The sequence below is a fragment of the Oncorhynchus nerka genome, linkage group LG5, assembly GCF_034236695.1.
Source record: "Oncorhynchus nerka isolate Pitt River linkage group LG5, Oner_Uvic_2.0, whole genome shotgun sequence".
Taxonomy (NCBI): domain Eukaryota; kingdom Metazoa; phylum Chordata; class Actinopteri; order Salmoniformes; family Salmonidae; genus Oncorhynchus; species Oncorhynchus nerka.
In genome coordinates, this window is record NC_088400.1 from 43,514,616 (window position 1) to 43,538,782 (window position 24,167).

General features: G+C 40.6%; 1 long non-coding RNA gene across 1 annotated transcript in view; it reads right to left on the bottom strand.

Moving 5' to 3' along the window:
* Positions 1-24,167, bottom strand: part of LOC115129541 (uncharacterized) — a 127,038-nt gene that overhangs the window by 46,293 nt on the left and 56,578 nt on the right. Inside the window, exon 2 of the long non-coding RNA XR_010463883.1 lies at positions 2,742-2,819. This is a non-coding gene — a long non-coding RNA (uncharacterized LOC115129541). The remainder of the gene's footprint in view (positions 1-2,741; positions 2,820-24,167) is intronic.

A 24,167-nucleotide genomic window follows, 5' to 3' on the forward strand; every position in this document is an offset into this window, starting at 1 on the left:
TGGTTTGCCTGTCATGATATATTGCTTGTTTGTTCTTTTGCTCTTAAAGCACTTTGAGATTCTATGAAAAGTGCTACAGAAATGTAATACATTATTAACAATAGTTTTCTTTCTTGTGATGGCAGGAGATGTGCATTTCCTGTAATATTGCATGTAAATAAACTCAGGTAAAAAGTAATAGAAATTACTATCTACTGCAGAGTGCCACAAATATGATATTCTAATAACCATATTACTAATAATAGGCAAAGCTGTCTGACTGTGATATAATAATACCCCATTGAATATTGCTATGCAAAATGTGTTTTTTTTAAAACATCTCATTGGTATATAGCGTGAGCTGCTATTTTCTGCGTTCATCTTACGTAAAATGAAAAATATTTGCTTATTCCGACTCAGAGAGGCTCAGACAAAACTGTAGAGGTTTTCAGGGTCTTCTAAGGTAGTAAGAAGCTTCTTTTTTTACCAGAGCTTCCAAGCTTCCATCTCCACAAGATGAGGATGCCAGAGAGGGGCATTAAGGGGAGATTTCCCAGCAGCATTTGCTATAATGTTGAGGTAGGGCCACCCGTCCTTTTGTGATTATTGCCGTATTCAACGGTCTCCTCAAAGGCTTTATCTTGTTTTCAAACAGGAGTATGCCTGCTGATTACCAATAGTGTTGCTGTCGCCTTACCACATTCCTTCACAAAAGAAAAAAAGAAGAACAAAAGATGATGAAGGAATATGTACAAATATGTGATTAGCAGTTTACCGTGGCAGATAAATATCTATGTTAGAGTTTAGGATATGCACACTCCGTAGGCATAGTATACATTCAAGTATTGCGGTTGTCTTATTGTATAGTTGTTCCCCCAAAGCAAACCAGACACGGTTATATTTCAAACCACAGAGTGGATGTAGAATTTTATCAGAGGAAACATTGGGTTTTCCTCAAAATATATGTATTTGCCATTGACTTCATCAAAGGAGACCCATGCTCCAATTTTAGTCAAAGATGGCTTCATTAATCTTTTACAGGGCACATCCATTTGTATTTCAGAAAGCAAACTTCATATGACTACAAATATCTTTAAAAAAAATATATATAGAAAATAAGTCAACAAGAATTACTGTTGGTGCATGTAGGTCATGTTTACTGTCATCGATGGATTTATCGCATTGAGCCTGTAACAGTGATTCAGGGAATTCAGTTTTGTGACAAACTCTCTTTGCAGAGTTATGTTTCCTATTTCATAAGGAGGTAGAGCAATACAATTAAAACAGTGCTTCAGAGTACCAACTGGTTTATTATTCCAGGTTTTGTTGCCTGTGCCTAATGTAAAAACACCCCTGCATAATGCAGTCATCCGTGTAACGAAACCACAGTATTATTATTGTATAATCAGTGGCTTTCTTACTCTTTGACGCCAATATAAACATAGAACAAGAAAGAGTTTAGCTCTGGCGACAGAAATAATTGGCTCTGTGCTGTGCCAGAGTCTCTGTTCCAATGTGCAATGTCCTACCATTCCCATTACAATTTGGGAACATTTAATGGGTGGGATTGGGCAGCCTGATTGGCACAGGCCTCTGGTCAGCTGTTATCTTGTTGCACATAATGGGAGGATTTGTATTGGGTTTGAGTAATAAAAAAACGAAGGGCCCTGGGGCCCTATTCACCTAGAGCCACCGCTGTGTCCTGATGCTTAAGCCCTCCAGCAATGAATTATTCTGCCTCCGTTTTAAGGCTACTGCAGTAGAATGACAAATCCACTGTGTGCTATTTTCCCGGGAACACTGATCATATCTGATTTTATTTGTTATATGTGTCATTGATGTAACCCAGTATTGCTACAATCGAATAATTTATACTGACAATTGACATTGAAAACATACTAATGCTGAAACTGTCAGTGATAATCATATGAAAAACATTTGAAACCTTCATGAAAATTGTCAATGGCTGAATATGGTAACAAACATAACAGGATGCATGCCATTGCATTTATGCCTTATTTTTGCATGTTGTATACAAATTGATAACCTAGAGCTCGATGGCTTTAAAGAGATGCATTGCATTTCAGTTTCTTCAAATGCATTGCATTTCATTGTAGTTCAGTCTTTCAAATGTATTGCATTGCGGGCTCTACTGTACATTGCATTTCAGTCTTTTCATTTGTTTTCATCTGATCTCTTGATAATGCAAATTTGACACGTGGATGTCAAGTCTGTGTAATTTTTTTAAAGTGCTTCCACTGTTAGAATGCATATACATGTATTAGTATTTGAATCTGTGAAGGACACACTTGCACATTTTGGAAAGCCACCCACTGATTTTCCCTTTTCTTCCCATGTGATGCGTCTGTGTATAAGTACCAAGCCCAGATCAGACAGACTGATCCAGACTGAGCTCAAACAGGGAAGGCAGTGGTACTTTTCTCCATGTCACAGTTCCAAAACTGATTGAAGTTGCTTTTAATCGACTTTGACTATATCACGCGTCCTCCCCCTTAATCCTTGCTACCAAGTGAAAAAAAATATGTTTTTTCTCTGTTTAAAATAATATTCAGTGGCCGTGGCCAATAATGTACATTGTCTATGATTTAACTTTTCTTTTTTTGTGGGGTCATGAAGCTAAGGATGAATAGTCAGGGCAAACGTGGCTATCAAAATATGTAATACGTTATCCTAGCATGAATTCTGCCGCTTTAGCCCTTACATTTCGGCCTCCATTACACTGACAAACTGTAGCAACTTACCATATCAGAAGATGTTCAGACTACATGGTTCTTTTCCGGCTAAGAAGACAGAAGATGAGGGGCCATGGAACAGTCAGTCTGAAAGGCAGTGAGAGAGAGAGAAGGGCAGAGTTAGCATCAGGATTTCGTTAATGGTTAGGATTTTGGATTTAGCCTGTCAGGCCAATGGTCACTAAGTCATTCCAACAGTGTCTAGCCACGATCTAGCAACTTCTCTCGAAAACCATTATTTCTTAAAAGACGGAGAATGTGATGTGAACAATGTAAAGAGGAGCCTCCTGCAGAATTTGCAATGAAGTTAACTAAATAGCAGAATTAGTATGAAACAAACAGGTTCATTTAGGAGGTTTAAAAGAGATCAATTTCAAACCAAAAATTAGATACTGTTGGTTCCACCAGTGGTGTAGTACTGCTATTTTTTTTTATTGACGTCATTATTTCCACAATCAAAGTTTGTACCGACAGATGTAGCCTATTGAATAGCCTATCATTACAGAGCTCTCCAACCCTTTTCCTAGAGCGCTACCACCCTGTAGGGTTTCACTCCAACCCCAGTTGTAACGAATCTGATAAATTTTATAAACCAGCTAATTATTAGATATAAGGTTTGCTAGGTTAAGGTTGGAATGAAAACCTACAGGATGGTAGCTCTACAAGAACAGGATTGGAGAGCCCTGTATAGAATAGGCATCAAATGCATCCTCCAATTGCAACATCTGCCTATGCCCACACATATTGTCTCAAGAAAATGTTATATTTTTAATACCCTCAAAACACCAAATTAGGCATACCTAATTTCAAAATAGGCCATCACTGGCAATAGGAAATGATAATGCTTCACGTTTTACTGGTGAAACATCTGCATGCCAATCATTTGATTGATCTCAATCAGTTTCATGGGAATAGCCTATACATTTTGATCGATCTTCTTGAATTACTGTTTCGTGAGGAAATGAGTGCAGATGGTGTTAACAAACTATTAGCCTTTCTCGTATTTTGTTTCAATCAAATCATACACTACATTTGGAAAGTGATCAGACCTCTCTGACTTTTTCCACATTTCTTTTTTACATTACAGCCTTATTCTAAAATTGATTAAATAGTCCCCCCTCATCAATCTACACACAATACCCCATAATGACAAAGCAAAAACAGTTTTTGTTAAAATTTCGGGCAAATGTATAAAAATATCTGAAACATCATATTTACATACAGTAAGTATTCACATACAGACCCTTTACTCAGAAGCACCTTTGGCTGTGATTACAGCCTTGAGTCTCCTTGGGAATTACGCTACAAGCTTGGCACACCTGTATTGGAAAGTTTCTCTATTTGGAATTCTTCCCTGCAGGTCATCTCAACGTCTGCCAGGTTGGATGGGGAGCGTCCCTGTACAGCTATTTTCAGGTCTCTCCAGAGATGTTTGATCGTGTTCAAGTCCGGGCTCTGGCTGGGCCACATAAGGACATTCAGAGACTTGTCTCGAAGCAACTCCTGCATTGTCTTGGCTGTGTGCTTAGGGTCATTGTACTGTTGGAAGATGAACCATCGCACTGGCCTGAGGTCCTGAGCGCTCTGGAGCATGCTTTCATCAAGGATCTCTCTGTACTCCTGGCTAGTTTCCCAGTCCCTGTCACTGAAAAAGATTCCCACAGCATGATGCTGCCACCACCATGCTTCACTGTAGGGATGGTGCCAGGTTTCCTCCAGACATTACTCTTGGAATTCAGGCCAATCTTGGTTTCATCAGGCCATATAATCTTGTTTTTCACGGGCTGTCATGTTCCTTTTACTGAGGTGTGACATCCGTCCGGGCACTCTACCATAAAGGCCTGATTGGTGGAATGCTGCAGTTGTACTTCTGGAAGGTTCTACAATCTCCACAGAAGAACTCTGAAGCTCTGTCAGAGTGACCATCCGGTTCTTGGTCACCTCACTGACCAATGCACTTCTCCCCCGATTGCTCAGTTTGACCGGGCAGCCAACACCAGGAAGTGGTTTGTTGGTTGCAAACTTCTTCCATTTAAGAAAGATGGAGGCCACTGTGTTCCTGGGGACCTTCAATGCTGTAGACATTTTTTGGTACCCTTCCCCAGATCTGTGCTTCTACATCATCCTGTCTCTGAGCTCTACGGTGAATTTCTTTGACCTCATGGCTTGGTTTTTGCTCTGACATACACTGTCAACTGTGGGACCTTATATGGACAGGTGTGTGCTTTTCCTTATCATGTCCAATCAATTGAATTTACCATAGGTGGGCTCCAAAAATCTCTAGGATTGTCAATGGGAACAGGATGCACCTGAGCTCAACAGCAAAGGGGCTCAATACTTATGTACAGTGCCTTGCGAAAGTATTCGGCCCCCTTGAACTTTGCGAACTTTTGCCACATTTCAGGCTTCAAACATAAAGATATAAAACTGTATTTTTTTGTGAAGAATCAACAACAAGTGGGACACAATCATGAAGTGGAACGACATTTATTGGATATTTCAAACTTTTTTAACAAATCAAAAACTGAAAAATTAGGCGTGAAAAATTATTCAGCCCCTTTACTTTCAGTGCAGCAAACTCTCTCCAGAAGTTCAGTGAGGATCTCTGAATGATCCAATGTTGACCTAAATGACTAATGATGATAAATACAATCCACCTGTGTGTAATCAAGTCTCCGTATAAATGCACCTGCACTGTGATAGTCTCAGAGGTCTGTTAAAAGCGCAGAGAGCATCGTGAAGAACAAGGAACCCACCAGGCAGGTCCGAGATACTGTTGTGAAGAAGTTTAAAGCCGGATTTGGATACAAAAAGATTTCCCAAGCTTTAAACATCCCAAGGAGCACTGTGCAAGCGATAATATTGAAATGGAAGGAGTATCAGACCACTGCAAATCTACCAAGACCTGGCCGTCCCTTTAAACTTTCAGCTCATACAAGGAGAAGACTGATCAGAGATGCAGCCAAGAGGCCCATGATCACTCTGGATGAACTGCAGAGATCTACAGCTGAGGTGGGAGACTCTGTCCATAGGACAACAATCAGTCGTATATTGCACAAATCTGGCCTTTATGGAAGAGTGGCAAGAAGAAAGCCATTTCTTAAAGATATCCATAAAAAGTGTCATTTAAAGTTTGCCACAAGCCACCTGGGAGACACACCAAACATGTGGAAGAAGGTGCTTTGGTCAGATGAAACCAAAATTGAACTTTTTGGCAACAATGCAAAACGTTATGTTTGGCGTAAAAGCAACACAGCGCATCACCCTGAACACACCATCCCCACTGTCAAACATGGTGGTGGCAGCATCATGGTTTGGGCCTGCTTTTCTTCAGCAGGGACAGGGAAGATGGTTAAAATTGATGGGAAGATGGATGGAGCCAAATACAGGACCATTCTGGAAGAAAACCTGATGGAGTCTGCAAAAGACCTGAGACTGGGACGGATATTTGTCTTCCAACAAGACAATGATCCAAAACATAAAGCAAAATCTACAATGGAATGGTTCAAAAATAAACATATCCAGGTGTTAGAATGGCCAAGTCAAAGTCCAGACCTGAATCCAATCGAGAATCTGTGGAAAGAACTGAAAACTGCTGTTCACAAATGCTCTCCATCCAACCTCACTGAGCTCGAGCTGTTTTGCAGCTCAGTCTCTTGATGTGCAAAACTGATAGAGACATACCCCAAGCGACTTACAGATGTAATCGCAGCAAAAGGTGGCGCTACAAAGTATTAACTTAAGGGGGCTGAATAATTTTGCACGCCCAATTTTTCAGTTTTTGATTTGATAAAAAAGTTTGAAATATCCAATAAATGTCGTTCCACTTCATGATTGTGTCCCACTTGTTGTTGATTCTTCACAAAAAAATACAGTTTTATATCTTTATGTTTGAAGCCTGAAATGTGGCAAAAGGTCGCAAAGTTCAAGGGGGCGAATACTTCGCAAGGCACTGTAAATAAGGTTACTCTTTTTAAATATAAACAAATAAAAAATTAAGTCTATAAACCTGTTTTCACTTTGTCATTATGGGGTATTGTGTGCAGATTGATGAGGAAAAAAATGGATTTAATCCATTTTAGAATAAGGCTGTAACGTAACAACATGTGGAAAAAGGAAAGGGGTCTGAATACTTTCCAAATGCACTGTATATCCTGCCTAGAGGCTCTGTTGAGCTTTGGCGCATGTGATTTTCTGTTGTTGGCTTTTCAGTTTCAGGTAACTATCCTAAAATCTCATTGGAAATGAGCAGGTGTTTTTGGTGTAACAGTAAAGTTATAGGCCTGCTATGCTAGGACATTTTATTCGGTTCTGTTATGCAAAATATAAATGAATTGCTTTGTGATCTTATGAGATATTGATTCAGCTTTGATCTAACTTTACTAAACAAGCACCATTGTGAGAACTGGTCATTTTCTATTTCTAAATATAATAGTGATGAGTAGGACTATTAGAAGTAAGAAACAGATTTAAGGAGTGTTATTTTAAATGATTGGAACACCCATTTATGTTTTTAACGGATAACGCTAAATCAACTTTGATTTGCTTACACACATGGTTACAATATACCCTATTTTTTTTATTTAACCTTTACTCAACCCAGACGACACCGGGCCAATTGTGCGCCGCTCTATTGGACTCCCAAACACGGCCAGTTATGATACAGCCTGGAATCAAACCAGGGTGTCTTTAGTGACACCTCTGCCTTAGACCACTTGCTCCACTTGCGAGCCCATTGCAGAATAAAATAAAACAGATAGGGGAACTATCAATTCATATAATTTACTTGCTTAGATTTAATCATCAAATCAATTGACCAAGTATTGAACATAAATCATTACTAAATAAAATTGCAGGAAATGTGTTTGAAAATAGCCATAAAATCAAGCTTTCAATACAACACTGGGGCCAAGCTTCCTGACATCCAGGACCTATATACTAGGCTGTGTCAGAGTAAGGCCCAAAAAATGGTCAAAGACTCCAGTCACACAGGTCATAGACTGTTCTCTCTGCTACCGCATGGCAAGCGGTACCGGAGTGCCAAGTCTAGGACCAAAAGGCTCCTTAAAACCTCTTAGGGCTAGGGGATAGTGTTCGGAAGTTCGGATGAATGACGTTCCCAAAGTAAACTGCCTGTTACTCAGGCCCAGAAGCCAGGATATGCATATTCTTGGTACCATTTGAAAGGAAACACTGAAGTTTGTGGAAATGTGAAAGGAATGTAGGAGAATGTAAAACAATATAATACAAAATAACGGTGCATATAATTGGTAGCATTGAATAGAAAACACTCTGAAGTTTCTAAAACTGTTAAAATAATTTCTGTGAGTATAACTGAAATGATATTGCAGGCAAAAACCAGAGGAAAATCCATCCAGACTTTCTTTTTTAGGTCACTGTCCATTTCAACGCTGGTCAAATAAATAGCTCACAGATTGTAGTTCCTATGGCTTTCACTAGATGACAACAGACGTTAGAAAGGGTTTCAGGCTTGATTTTTGAATAATGAGCTATAATTTGTTGTTTTTCAAGAAGGCTCTCATTTTGACTAGTCTTGTGGCGCTTGTGGATGAGGGTGCGCACCTCGTTATTTATCTCCGGTATTGAACATACTACATTCCATCTTAAATTTGATTGTTTATTTACATATTAGGGCACCTGCGGATTGATTAGAAACTTTGTTTGACTTGTTTGGACAAAGTTTATTGGTAACTTTTGGGATTCCTTTGTGTGCATGTTGAACTAGTGGAACGGGAGGATTACTGAATCAAATGCGCCAACTAAAGTTACTTTTTTGGGATATAAAGAAGGACTTTATTGAACAAAACTACCATTTGTTGTGTAGCTGGGACACTTGGGATTGCAAACAGAGGAAGATCTTCAACGGTAAGTGATTTTGTGACGCCTCTGCTGGTTTGGAAAATGTGTCATGCTTTTGTATGCTGGGCGCTGTCCTCAGATAATCGCATGGTATGCCTTTTTGAAATCTGATAATATGGTTGGATTAGCAAAAAATTTAGATTTTAAATTATGTAGGACACTTGACTGTTTAATATTACAATTTTGTCATTTGAATTTGGCGCGCTCCAGGTTAACCGGATGTTGTCGATTTTGATTCTGTTAACGGGATCCATGCTCTAAGAGGTTTTAACAGCTTCTAACCCCAAGCCATAAGACTGCTGAACAGTTAATCAAATGGCCATCCAGATTATTTACATGTACACTCCCGCTTTGTTTTAACACTGCTGCTACTCGCTGTTTATGATCTATGCATAGTCACTTTACAAGTGAGCTCGTCTAACCTGTACCCCCGCACATTGACTCGGTACCAGCACACCCTGTATACAACCTCGTTATTGTTATGTAAGTTTCTTGTGTTACTTTTTGATTAACTTTATTAAATATTTTCTTAACTCTATTTCTTGAACTGCATTGTTGGTTATTAAGGGCTTGTAAAGTAAGCATTTCACTGTAAGGTCTACACACGTGTCCGGCACATGTGACAAATATGATTTGATTTGGTTTATTAATGCATCTCAATAAATAATTTCCTAAATGCATTATTAAATTTAACATTGCCCGATTCACATTTTCAATTTCCCACCATGATCAGCCTGGTCTCATAGACTAGAGACGTAACATAGTAAATGTAAATCCAGTACGCTCAAAAAGTAAGACATGTTATGTGTGGTGTGGTTGCAGATGGTTACTTAAGGCAAAAAGTGAACATCTAGCAACCCAAATGTTAAGAGATCAAATCTCATCACAAACAGCTTTAGTATTTTAGCTAATTAGCTACTTTGAAACTACTTTGAAACTAACTTGAACCCTTTTAGCTAACCCTTCCCCAAGCCTAGCTAACGTTAGCAAGCTATTAACCTAGCTAGAATTCATAACATACAGTATTATATGTCTCTGCAAATTTATAACATATTGTATTTTTTCAAATTCATAACATATATTACAAATTGTAATTCTTAGCATATCATCGAAATGATGATGGACATCCACAAAGGTTGCCCTGACATATCACGCTAGAACACGCCCTGTGTCTCAGCCAATGGCCAATATATTCTAAATATCCAAAGCAGGGCTATAGCAACTTCTAGAGAGGGTCAGGCTCTTGGGCTTTGCGGTGGACACTCTGGTTTTGGTGTCCTCGGCAGATTAGTTTGGAGGTAACCAGGTGGTCACATATCATATTGGGTTCCACAGCGCAAGATGGGGGTGGTGGAGTTTTATGAAAAAAAATTACATTTTTTGTCAAGCCTCCAACGGGCCTCTGCAGTGCACACATGTAGCCTACAGTTCTTAATCATTCTCGCCACCGCCAGAGAGACGACAGGGGGATAAAACACAATTTGCCTACCTCTAGGCTGCTGTAGCCTACATATTTATTTGGTTTGTCATTCTAATGTTTTTCAATGAATTGTTGTGGTAATTCAATTCAAATTATGACACACTATTACTGTGCTGGAGATTTGTACAATGTGATTTGAAGTTGACACTTCATCTGAACTGGTTTAGTAAACGTTACCCCCATAGACCCATATTAACCCTGACCCATATTAAGCCTAATCGTGGACTGAAAAGCACATGGGCTGAAAAGTCTGTGTTTTGGAAACTAGCAAGAATATATTCTCTACTGGCAATTCTCCTGCATCTAGCAACTCTAGATGTTACCTTGTCATTTCCTTCACAGCAAATGTTATTATGGTGGCAAAGTCGTAGAGCGCTGTGCTCTCATTAATGGTAAACTGTTTTGAATATCTGACAGTGATATCGCCATTGATTTCCTCTTTTTGTATCGTACTTGGCAGCTTTTTCCCACCCCAACATAAGCACGTCTCTTATGTTTTATCATGTTGCGTCTGAAATGAAGGGAAAAGCACAATAACCTCTCACTGAAAATATAAAATGGGGAATCTTTTTGACAGTCGCATGCATTAAAATTAGCTTGCTTTCACCATTGCCCGGAAACTTACGAGCCAGCAGAAATTCGTATGACAGGGAAAGTCAAATAGAGCAGAGGCTTTCTGGCACAAGCCTTTTAATGACTGGATGTAGTAGTTGGTAGCGTATCCCTACGCCTTTAAAATGGTAGCTTGCAGAGGTTAGAGCCTGCAGACTACTGTGGCTTGGCACAGGTGGAGGGACACAAAGATGCCTGACTTCTTTACCACAGCCGTTGGCTTAGTCTGGCCCCACTCTCATCCCCAAGAAAGAGGGATAGATAAAGGGAGGAAGGGAAGGATGGATGAGGGGAAGGTGGGAGTCTGTACTGGTTGGGGGTAGGCGGCCGTCCAGAATGGAATCCTGAGAGGTAAATCAAGATCAGGATTACTCTCTAGTCTAACATGAAACCCATCACACACACACAAATATACGAACACACACACACACACACACACACACACACACACAAACACAAACACACACACACACACACACACACACACACACACACACACACACACACACACACACCAGGCTGCCAGACTGACACTGTAATGGCAGTGCCCTAAGATTGAGATCTTCACTCTTCACTGACTCTGTCCCTCTGTGGAGAAAGCTCAGTGGAGAGAGTTCCCCCCTGTCTTCCCCTGGTAGTGGCCCAGATTGTGAGGCTTTCATTTGGCTGAGGAGGAGGTTGGTGGTTCAGGGAGCTCGGATGGCTGGACTGTGATGCTTGCAACAACAAGGTTGTTGGATTTTCCCATCAAATACTGAATCTTTAATCGACCATAATGTTAACTGATTCCATACTTGCTGTACTCTATCGATTTGGATACCATCTACATATAAAGTCCCAGTCAAAAGTTTGAACACAGCTACTCATTCAAGGGTTTTTCTTTATTTTTATCATTTTCTACATTGTAGAATAATAGTGAAGACATCATAAATAAAAAATAACATATATGGAATAACATAGTAACAAATAAAGCGTTAAACAATTATTTTTGATTCAATGTAGTCAAAGTTTGCCTTGATGACTGCTTGGCACACTTTTGGCATTCTCTCAACCAGATTCATGAGGAATGCTTTTCCAACAGTATTGAATGACTTCCCACGTATGCTGAGCACTTGTTGGGTGCTTTTCCTTCACTCTGCGGTCCAACTCATCCCAAACCATCTCAATTTGGTTGAAGTCGGCTGATTGTGGAGGCCAAGTCACCTAATGCAGCACTCCATCACTCTCCTTCTTGGTCAAATAGCCCTTAAGATGTGCATTGGGTCATTGTCCTGTTCGAAAAACAAACAATAGTCCCACTAAGCGCAAACCAGATGGGATGGAATATTGCTGCAGAATGCTGTGGTAGCCATGTTAAGTTTGCCTTGAATTCTAAATAAATCACAGTGTCACCAGCAAAGCACCCCCACACGATCACACCTCATCCACACATGCAGAGATTATCTGTTCACCTACTATGTGTCTCACAAAGACCATCCTAGGCCATCCAATACAACACTTGAAGTGGGGGTCAATTGAAAAGGATTGCTCATTGAAAATACACAGGCTTAACTCTGGGGTAAAGTATGCTTGATGGTTGGGAGGAAAATACTTTTTCCCCCTAGCATTTCAGCCCCAAAAAGGCTTTCCCCAAGCGTGCTAATCAGCTTGCGAGTCTCCCGGTGTGTTTTCACACCCCCAAAGGCACCATCTTCTAACTCACGCCATGCAGATTTTCCATTCAGCCACTCTTTCTCTCTGCTATGAGCGCCTACATATTCGCCTTGCTCCTGGAGCTTTGCACTGCTTTGCCGTTTCTGGCACTGCATGCCTTACCTCCATCCACTTCCCTTCTTTCCCTCCTCCCCCTATCTGTATTTCACTCCCCTTGTTCTCTCTTTGTGTTGCTCTCTCGCTCATCAAATCGCATTGTGTTTTGCTCGTCCTCTCCCCATGTGATTGTGCGTTCTTGTTCCACAGATTCAGCCAGACTGCTCGATACAGAAGCATTGGGTTGTTTTTGTGCAGTTTTCTGTTTTGTCGTTTTGAATGTATTTTCAGCTCTCTTCTCTATGATATGACCTTCTCATCGTTGAAGAGGCTTGCGTGCCTCAAAGAATATGAGCTATGCCAGAGCGGCATCTTCGCCTTGCAAGGTAAATTATAGTGGATATGTTAGGGTTAAAGGTCCAGATGAAAGCATAATAGTACTCTATTTTGGAGTTTAGATGTTGTGAAGAAAACGTTGTTGCTACAGAAGAAAACACAACGCTCCATAGTCCATTAAAGACAATGTGGTTGTTAGGCTGCATGTTCAACGAGATATTGGTAATTTATCATGCATAATGCTTATTCATAATGAAGGAGTTTTCCGCGTTGGAGGGGAGAATAGGCTTAACATTTTCACATCATAAGGGTAAATACACACTTCAGACGGTGTGCCTTTGGACTGGCCTTCAAAAGTCTCCTAACATTCATCACACTGGCTTCCTGTGAGGTATTTGATGTAGCCTTGATGTAGCTGCGGGGCTAAGAGCTAACTTAACGCTCAAGTTTGTTTTTGTCATCTTGGTTGCATCCAGCCACCAAGTTTTTTTTTCTTCTTCTCCCCAATCAAAAATAAGTCAATACTCAATCATTGAAGTCCATCTCACATGAGCTTCGAGAGCCTTTTGAAGCTGTCTGATAGTCTTGCTCTTAATACTTTCTCAGGATTTCCCAAAGGCCAGTAAATGATTTATGGAGCTGAAAGCCAGTGTGTCTGAGAAGAGCTAGTTTCACCTTTGGGAGACGCAGTCACCACCAGAATGTATACAAGAGACAGTATGAGGGCCTCAGTTAGCATTAGCGTCACATAGTTCTGTGCATCCTGACAGACATAGCAATGCAGTTTCTACAGATATCAATGCTTTAATTTGCCTCCTTCTTGCAGGCCCTTTCTGTTAATTTAGATATGGCACGATTGAGGTTCAGTTGAATTTTCCGTTGTGTAACACAGAAAGTTAAACATGCAAGAAAATGGAGGTACAGTGTACTTTCTGCTAGCTACAAGCTCCCACACACACCTTTCTTCAAACTTATGATACAATATCTTGGCTATTCGGTTCAATACAGGAGGCAGCTTCAATTGATTTGGCAGGGAGAAGACAACTTAAATTGAGATCTCTGCTGTTTTTCAATAAATTATCGGGAGTGGTTTTGTAAACAGTGTCACATTTCCCATCTGGGAATCCGTGGCACATTTTATCATGCTCCACGTCTTCCGAGACGGAATGTAGGCCATATAATAAAGAGTCCAAAAGAACATCAGATTCCGTTAATGCTATGAATGTGGTGGCAAGGAAAGGTGCAGTTGCAGAGCTTTCATACATTGACACAGGAAAATGCCTGAATCAAGAGACATTGGTGGAAAGAGGTTAGCATTTTTTTTTGGGGGGGGGGGGATGATCTTTGTTAGACTGTAACTTTCTCACTCATCAATATTCATGATTCGTTCATGATTATCCATAATAATGGTAGCATCCACACTGTTCAGAAAACATCTTATTTACAATAAAAGTGACTCCAAATTGACACAATACCTTATTCGCCATTCCATTCCTATTGTGAAAAACATAATCTGAAACAAAACCAAAACAAACTGCAAATGCTTCCACCAAGTTTGTAGAGTCACAATCTTGATGTAGTCATTGTGTGCTAGGAATATGGAACCAGACACTAAACTTTTGACTAGTATCATACACCATAAGTGAAGTTGTCAGTGGAAAATAATCTTCAAATGGGGGACTAGATACATAAGGTGCTTTCATTTCTAAACGGTAAGTATGAAAATACCCTCAAATAAAAGGTGACATTCTGTACTGTCGCCTCATATGAAACATTTGATCACAAATCCAAAATGCTGAGGTGTATAGACATTTTGTCTCCACTGTCCAAATAAATACATAGGGTAGTGTATGTACGTCTGTACAATTCCATTTGGAATTATCAAATATTTTATTGATAATTATTTCACAGGATGTATATTGATGTAAAGCAGAAACCATGCTGTTCCAATTCTAGAAGAGCTTTGTGTACAAAATGCAATGTGAATACTTCCCTCTCAATTTCAATGAGGCAACCATCAAATATTATATAGAAAATAAAGGAATTCATGCTAAATTATGGATTTCACCCTTGCAATCTCTCTCAAGTGTAGAAAAAGATCAACGGCAAAAATAACTTTGATAATGATAGCATTGACGCAATTTAGTGAGCATAAATGAGAGGTTGTCTTTTTCCGTCTGCTTCGATGGGATCATCTATAATCCTCTTTACATGCTAATGTGCTACCACTGGACCGGGAAGTGGAGCCATTTGCAATGTTTGCAATTAAAATTGTACTTTCATTTTCTGTACACTCTGTCAGAGGCGGTATGTATTGAAGTGCCTGAGGCCTCCATAGATTCACTGAGCTATGGTTTGAGAAGAACTGAGGACGAGAGGCAATATCGGCGTAAAAATATTAATACACATATATCTGTGGAGCTGTTCAAGAGCTTAAGTCTATTTGCTCTAAACGACAACATTTCTCATTCACTACTGTGAAGTTCCATCATTTTAATTAGTTTTGTTGGAGTTGCAGACTTTGTTTTTCCCTGATGAAGAAGTAGTATAATGCCCAGGCAATCCATTACTCCCACTAGTGGTGCCTATTATCTGTGATAAGTACTGTAGAATATGTCTAAAATATAATGCAGAGTCAATTCATTTCATAGTGAACTTTGTATTTGACACATTGATGAGGTCAAGTGAGGGATACAATGAAAAAGAGTGTTTCTGGATGGTGTTCCATGTAGACAAGGGGACAAATAGATAAGACACTGACAACATCTGGTTGTTTACATAGACAACTGGCACTGTTTATAAAGTAGACTCCCGTCATTTTGTTAGCTTATTTCAGTTGATATATGCTATAACAATCACATCCCACTGGGCACAGACATCAATTCAATATCCATTCCACGTTGTTTCAACGTAATTTCATTGACATGATTTGGAAACAACATTGATTCAACCAGTCTGTGTCTAGTGGGGATTTAATACAATGATGGCTGTTTAAAAAATTTAAAAAAGACACATTGAGACATTCCGAATGCACTTGAATGAACAAGGTGAGCTTGGAGCATGTAGTGTAAAAGAAAGTTTCAAAAAACCGAATGCAATTTGATGATGTTTTTGCATATACAGTAACCAATTGTAGTTCAAAAACAGCACACAATCCTCATGTGTGTGTGTGTCGAAACATTGCCACACCTGTAATTTGTCAACTAGAGCACATAGTGGCATTTTGATATGACACCAGTGGATATGGTGTTTTATACCGGCCATAAATCAATACTCTAAAGGGATGAAAATAAAGGAAAGAAACTCATAAATCTTTTTAGTGACTGAGCATCAATACATTTTAAGACTACTGTCTCCTCCGTTCAACTTGCACATTTACATAGAGACTTTCATTTAATATAGTCCGTTTTCAGTTCCACATAACTACTTCCCTAGCACCTAATACAATATCTCATATGCACCTACAACGAGAACCTAAACATCTGCCTTAATGTTGTGTTTTTGTTCTATAAGTTTAATGAGATCCTATTGTACAGGAGAAGTGTATTTGTGAATAATTGAAGAACCAGGCCATTTCCCTGCATGTGAAGGAGGAAGTAAGTATGGGTATTGTCAGGGGTACAGCAGGGGGAAGTCGGTGGGGCCATATCCTGGAACAGACTCCACTGAGTATACCGCATACTGAGTTATCTGCCATCATAAGCACATTTAATAGTGGCATGGCTGTAGGCCTCCTTTTCCTTTGATATAGACTGGCTTTTGTTTTCGTCGATCAGAACAAAGTAAAGTTCTTTCATCGCTGTTAATCACACACACTCAACCTTTTAGATCTTTAATCTTAATCTTGTCGAGAGTCGTTAATTTGAAGGGGAATCAATTTCAACTGAAAGTAAATATATGTAATTATAAGACATGCAGTGTGAGGCTACGATTCTAATGTGTAGTATCCACCTAAGGGTTTTACAATAATTTGGGTATATTTTATGACAATTATCATCAATGAATTACACGTATCAGGAGAATCTCTGTCTTGAATACCATTGTCATGCATAAAATACATTGATTCATTTGGATTCTCTGCTTTTTCCTTAGGATAGATCTATTGCCAGGGACCTGGAAGTCAATGAGACTCTAATGCCAAACAAAGCCTCTCCAGGACAATGTCAACACTGCAGCTATAATGAGAATAATGCTACAAGACTGTATTGACATCTTATAGACATCCTGATATTTTCTTTGCCATCAATTAAGCTTCCCATCCCAAGGGCAAATCCATAATGAAACATCAGGACATTATTAAGTTGAGAGGTCATTGTTAGTCACAAATGTCAGGGAAGCGTTGTCAAATGTGCTAAGCAATGCATTGGACATGGTACAGTATGTCGGATGAGACCACAATAATACTGCTTTCACTTAGGATTAACGGAATTTTGTCTGTTACCAAAAATTGGGCAATGTTTATATGGCCTCCTTATGCTGCATTTAGACTAGGGACGCAAAAGCCGCAATACCAGTCAGCATAGCGAGACAAAAAAAGCAAGGAAGACGGTGACTGCAAAAGTAAGCCAGCATGACGGTATTCGTTGAGTTCAGTAAACAAACAATACAAATCAACATCAGGTAGAAATAAACGCTACAGCAGACAGCAAAAATATTCATATTTGAACTTTGGCAGCAAGTCCCGTCTACCGTGGCGGCTGAAGGCATTCACTGCCAGCCTCAACGCCATTTACTGCCATGCTGTCATTGTAAACAATGACAACCTGTTTTTTTATTTTTTTTTTTATTTTTTTACCTTTAACTAGGCAAGTCAGTTAAGAACAAAATCTTATTTTCAATGACAGCCTAGGTGGGTTAACTGCCTGTTCAGGGGCAGAACGACAGATTTGTACCTTGTCAGCTCTGAGATTTGAACTTGCAACCTTTCGGTTACTAGTCCAACGCTCTAGCCGCTAGGCTACCCTGCCGACCCAAAGGATTGTGGGCTTCCTGTTTGTTTGCCGTCTACCATATAAATGGGCAGTGGCTCGGGTGGTTGTTGTCCTTGATGATCTTTTTGGCCTTCCTGTGACATCGGGTGCTGTAGGTGGCCGAAAGGGCAGGTAGTTTGCCCCTGATGACGCTTCGGGCAGACCACACCACCCTCTGGAGAGCCCTGTGGTTGCGGGCAGTGCAGTTGCAGTACCAGGCGGTGATACAGCCCAACAGGATGCTCTCAATTGTGCATCCGTAAACGTTTGTGAGGCTCTAAGGTGCCGCGCTACATTTCCTCAGCCTCCTAAGGTTGAAGAGGCGCTGGTGTGCATTTTTTACCACACTGTCTGTGTGGATGGAACATCAGTTTGTCAGTGATGTGTATGCCAACATGAAGCTTTCCAACTTCTCCACTGCTGTCCCGTTGATGTTGTTTCCTGAAGTCCACGATCAGCTCCTTTGTTTTGTTAATGTTGGGTGAGAGGTTATTTTCCTGGCATCACACTCCCAGGGCCATCACCTCCTCCCTGTTGCCTGTTTCGTCATTGTTGGTAATCAGGCCTACTACCGTTGTGTCGTCTGCAAACGTAATGATTGAGTTGGAGGCGTGGGTGGCCACTCAGTGATGGTTGAACAGGGAGTACAGGAGGGGGCTGAGCACGCATCCCTGTGGTGCCCCAGTGAGGATCAGCAAAGTGGAGGTATTGTTTCCTACCTGCGAGGGTTAACACGCTTAAATGTCTTACTCAAGTCGGCCACAGAGAAGGAGAGCCCACATTCCTTTGTTGCGGGCCGCATTGGAGGTGCTGTGTTATCCTCAAAGCTGGTGAATAAGATGTTTAGCTTGTCCAGAAGCAAGGCTGGTTTTCCCTTTGTAGTCCGTGATTGTCTGTAGACCCTGCCACCCACGTCTCGTGTCTGAGACGTTGAATTGCGACTCCACTTTGTATCTATACTGACATTTTGCCTGTTTGATTTCCTTATAGAGGGAATAACTGCACTCTTTGTATTCGGCCATATTCCCAGTCACCTTGCCATGGTTAAATGCCATGGTTCGCGCTTTCAGTTTTGTGCTGATGCTGCCATCTATCCACTGTTTCTGGCTAGGGTAGGTTTTAATAGTCACGGTGTGTACAACATCTCCTATACACTGACTGATAAACCCAGTCCGCGTGATCAAAGAATCTTGAACCGTGGATTCCGAATGGTCAGACCAGCATTGAATAGTCCTTAGCACGAGTACCTCATGTTTGTTTCTGCCTATAGGAAGGGAGTAGCAAAATCAAGCCGTGCTCAGATTTGCCGAATGGAGTGTGGGGAGGGCATTATAGGCATCCCTGTAGTTGGAGTAGCAGTGCTCAAGTGTTTTAGCAGCGTGAGTACTACAGTCAATGTGTTGATAAAACTTCACTAACGTTTTTCTAAAATTTGCTTTGTAAAAATCCCCAGCTACAATAAATGCGGCCTCAAGATATTTGCTTTCCAATTTGCATAAATTCCAGTTAAGTTATTTGAGGGCTGTTGTGGTATCGGCTTGAGGGGGAATATACACGGCTGTGACTATAACCGAAGAGAATTCTCTTGGGAGGTAATACGGTCGGTACTTGATTGTGAGGTATTCTAGGTCGGATGAACAAGGACTTGAGTTCCTGTATGTTATCAAAATCAAACCATGAGTAATTAATCATGAAACATACACCCCCGCCCTTCTTCTTTCAGGAGAGATATTTTCTGAGAACCCAACTGGCTGAACGGACTCAGACAGTATATCCCGAGAGAGCCATGTTACCATCAAACAGAGTATGTTATAATCCCTGATGTCTCGCTGAAGGAAATCCTTGCCCTGAGCTCGTCAACTTTATTATCCAGAGACTGAACATTAGCGAGTAATATACTCAGAAGCGGTGGATGGTGTACGCGCCTACTGAGCATGACATTGGGAGAACAAAGACCACTTTCGAGTGCCTCTTCTCTGCCGGCGGAGTTTTGGAACAGGCTCTGGGATCAGATCAATTGTCCTGGGAGGTACAACAAAGGATCCGGTTAGGGAATGTCGTATTCCTATTCATAATGCTGGTAATGCTGGTGAGTTATCTCCGCCGTGATATCCAAAAGTTATTCCCGACTGTACATAATAACACTAAATATTTCCCGGGCAAATAATGTAAGAAATAAGCACAGCAGCTCTATCCGTCAGCACCATTACTCAGTGGCATTCTCACAACCAGCTTCATGAAGTAGTCACCTGGAATGCATTTCAATTAACATGTGTGACTTAAAAGTGTCATTTGTGGAATTTCTTTCCTTCTTAATGCATTTGAGCCAATCAATTGTTTTGTGACAGGGTAGGGGTGGTAAACATAAGATAGCCCTATTTAGTAAAAGTCCAAGTCCATATTATGGCAAGAAAAGCTCAAATAAGCTCAAATAAGCAAAGAGAAATGACAGTCCATCATTACTTTAAGACATGAATGTTAGTCAATTTGTAAAATTTCAATAACTTTTACATTTTCTTCAAGTGCAGTCACAAAAACCATCAAGTGCTATGATGAAACTGTCTCTCATGAGGACCACCACAGGAAAAGAAGACCCAGAAGTTCCTCTGCTGCAGAGGATAAGTTCATTAGAGTTAATTGCACCTTAGAAATGGCAGCCCAAATAAATGCTTCACAAGAGTTCAAGTAACAGACACATCTCAACATCAACTGTTCAGAGGAGACTGCGTGAATCAGGCCTTCATGGTTGAATTGCTGCAAAGAAACCACTACTAAAGTACATAAATAAGAACAAGAGACTTGCTTGGACCAAGAAACACGAGCAATGGACATTAGACTGTGGAAATCTGTCCTTTCGTCTGATGAGTCCAAATTTGAGATTTTTGGTTCCAACCATCGTGTCTTTATGAGACGCAGAGTAGTCTCAGCCTCCAGTATTTATGCTGCAGTAGTTTATGTGTCGGGGGGCTAGGGTCAGTTTGTTATATCTGGAGTACGTCTCCTGTCCTATTTGGTGTCCTGTGTGAATTTAAGTGTGCTTTCTCTAATTCTCTCTTTCTCTCTTTCTTTCTCTCTCTCGGAGGACCTGAGCCCTAGGATCATGCCCCAGGACTACCTGACATGATGACTCCTTGCTGTCCCCAGTCCACCTGGCCGTGCTGCTGCTCCAGTTTCAACTGTTCTGCCTTATTATTATTTGACCATGCTGGTCATCTATGAACATTTGAACATCTTGGTCATGTTATGTTATAATCTCCACCTGGCACAGCCAGAAGAGGACTGGCCACCCCACATAGCCTGGTTCCTCTCTAGGTTTCTTCCTAGGTTTTGGCCTTTCTAGGGAGTTTTTCCTAGCCACCGTGCTTCTACGCCTGCATTGCTTTCTGTTTGGGGTTTTAGGCTGGGTTTCTGTACAGCACTTTGAGATATCAGCTGAAGTACGAAGGGCTATATAAATACATTTGATTTGATTTGATTTAGGTGAACGGAGGATCTCTGCATGTGTGGTGCCCACCGTGAAGCATGGAGGAGGAAGTGTGATGGTGTGGGGGTGCTTTTCTGGTGACACTATCAGTGATTTATTTAGAATTCAAGGTTCACTTAACCAGCATGGCTACCCCAGCATTCTGCAGGGATAAGCCATCCCATCTGGTTTGCACTTAGTGGGACTATCATTTGTTTTCAACAGGAAAATGACCCAATACACACCTCCAAGCTGTGTAAGGGCTATTTGCCCAAGAAGGATAGTGGAGTGCTGCATCGGGTGACTTGGCCTCCACAATCACCCGACCTCAACCAAATTGAGATGGTTTGGGATGAGTTGGACCGTAGAGTCCTTCAAGACTGTTGGAAATGTATTCCAGGTGAAGCTGGTTGAGAGAATGACAAGAGTGTGTAAAGCTATCAACAAGGCAAAGACTGGCTACTTTGAAGAATATAAAATAAAAAATATATCTTTTTGTTTAGCACTTTTTTGATTACTACATGATTCCATGTGTTATTTCATAATGTTGATGTCTTCCCTATTATTCTACAATGTAGAAAATAGTAAAAATAAAGGAAAGCCCTTGAATGAGTAGGTGTGTCTAAATAGTACATGTCCTTGAATAAAACATTAACATTAACTTTAAGCAGTGGTGCATTCCACCGTGCAGAATGCTGCAGCTGTTAATATGCTCCCCTTGTACTTTCTGCCATGATCCGAGTGACCATTACATGTAATAAGGTAAAGAGGATGGCCGAGGACCATGTGTCATAGAGCATGAAGAAGACTAAGGAGCAAAGATGTCCTTATAGGATCCTGTAAGAGCTTTATGAGCCTGACCCTGATTTAGGCCATATGTAGTGCAATTACTGTAAATAGTAATGAGACAAACACTTTAAGGTTGAATGTAAACATATTAGGCTTTTTGTGAGCAGATTGAGTGCTGGGAATGAACTTTTGTACAAGCACTATGAAGAAAATGAGGTCAACTGCTCAGACAGTTGAGAAAACAGGCTTTCTTCATGATTTTATTCGCAGGAAACCCTGCGCTAGAAAGGTTCATGCTAAATTGTAATTATTTCGCTCTATGGCCTATTTATTGCCTTACCTCCCTACTCTTCTACATTTGTACACACTATACATTTTTCTATTGTGTTACTGACTGTACGTTTGTTTATGTGTAACTCTGTGTTGTTGTTTTTGTCGCACTGCTTTGCTTTATCTTGGCCAGGTCGCAGTTGTAAATGAGAACTTGTTCTCACCTGGCCTACCTGGTTAAATAAAGTTGAAATAAAAATAAACATAAATATAAAATATTACTAATAATAATTGATTATGCAAGTATAAACACACTCATTGTGCATGTAAAAAGGGCTCAAGTCAAATAGTCTCCAACAGTGTGATGTTGTGAAGAATGTCTATTACACGTTACGGTGCTGTTTTAGATTCAGTATCGATGTTGAAACCAGAAAGTTCTGGTGTGGCCATCACTGGTTAATGTTTGCACAATAATCAACGACAGAACAGCAATAATCTCAACGTTTAGCAATGTCTCGCATGGAAACATAACAAAGATGTTATTCAGGGGGAAAAACTCTATTTTGCCTTTTTTCCCTCCATACCTTTCCACGGTGTGTCTTATCTCTGTTCTGCAGTGTTTGCCATTTTTGTTCTCCCAATGTCATGCTACAATTCATCCACAATCTGCTTCTGTTCTCTGAAACAAATCACCAAGCGTCTCTTTTTTGTCTTTGTGACAACAGTCGGTTTCTTATTCAGGCTCTCAACCCCTTTGTCACAATGTCTCTATTCTCTACCCACCGTCTGCCCCTTGTTATTTATGGAATGCAAACCTACAGTGGCAGTGAGAATGAACCTGGTGCTAAGCACGTGGCCAGACCTCCCAGGCGGGCACTGCCAAGGGAAGATTATGGCACCAACCGGAGCCTTCTGCCACCTCTTAACATCCATGCCAACTCCCCTTCAACCCTCCAACATAGCTAACAATGTTTATATGCAGGGGGAATGAGTGAATAAGAAAACAATGGCTCCCATATTGGCATGTTTAGTGATTTGCCGTCACCTTAGACCGCGTTAGTAATCTCTCTGGGCTCGTTCATGTACAGACATGTTTCAGCAACAAAAAAAACGAACAAATAAAAAAGTAAACGTAACTGGAGTCATTTGTCAAGTAATTTTGCAGTGCGGCGGTGTGATCATAAGATTGGGGAAATTTGTTGTCTAATGCTTCAATGATTTAAATCAAAAATAGTTTTTGATTAATAAAAGGATTAGTGTCTTCTGCATCGACCTGATTTCTCATTATTTTTCAAATCCCCTCTACAAGATCCTATACTGAAAGAACATTCTGCCTGTCTTCCTTTTAGAAACCCCTTCACTGCATTTTGATTCATAATTTATGAAGGATAAAATTGGCTTCTTTCATTATATCATTTTTTTAAAGCGCCCACAAAGAATTTTCGCTGAATGCTTTGCAACACCCCCCCCCTGCAGTCTAGTGTAAGAAATACAAACAGAGTTGACTCCATTTCCTATCCCTTCGCTATCCTGAGGTAGCTGTCAAACTGTCAACCTGCTTGCAATGCTACTCCCACGTTCCCTGTTGCAATCCATTACAATGGGGGTGAGCTTATCCTCTATGGAAGCCTGTGCTGGCCTCCTACTATTGATTTGCTGCAGGTGTAGGATGACTGTGTCGTGAAACCGAGGAGAGAGTTGCCCGTCTTCCAAAGTCAGGAGAGCTGGAACCCGGATATAACACTCCCTAGCCAGGTTGAGACCAGGGACACAAAGAGCCCCAACCTTTACAGCAAGGCTTGGTTACCCATAAACCCAATTTACCATCAATATCCCCTTGTGACTTTCCTGATAAAAAAACAGGCAACACGTGCTACAGCACATGG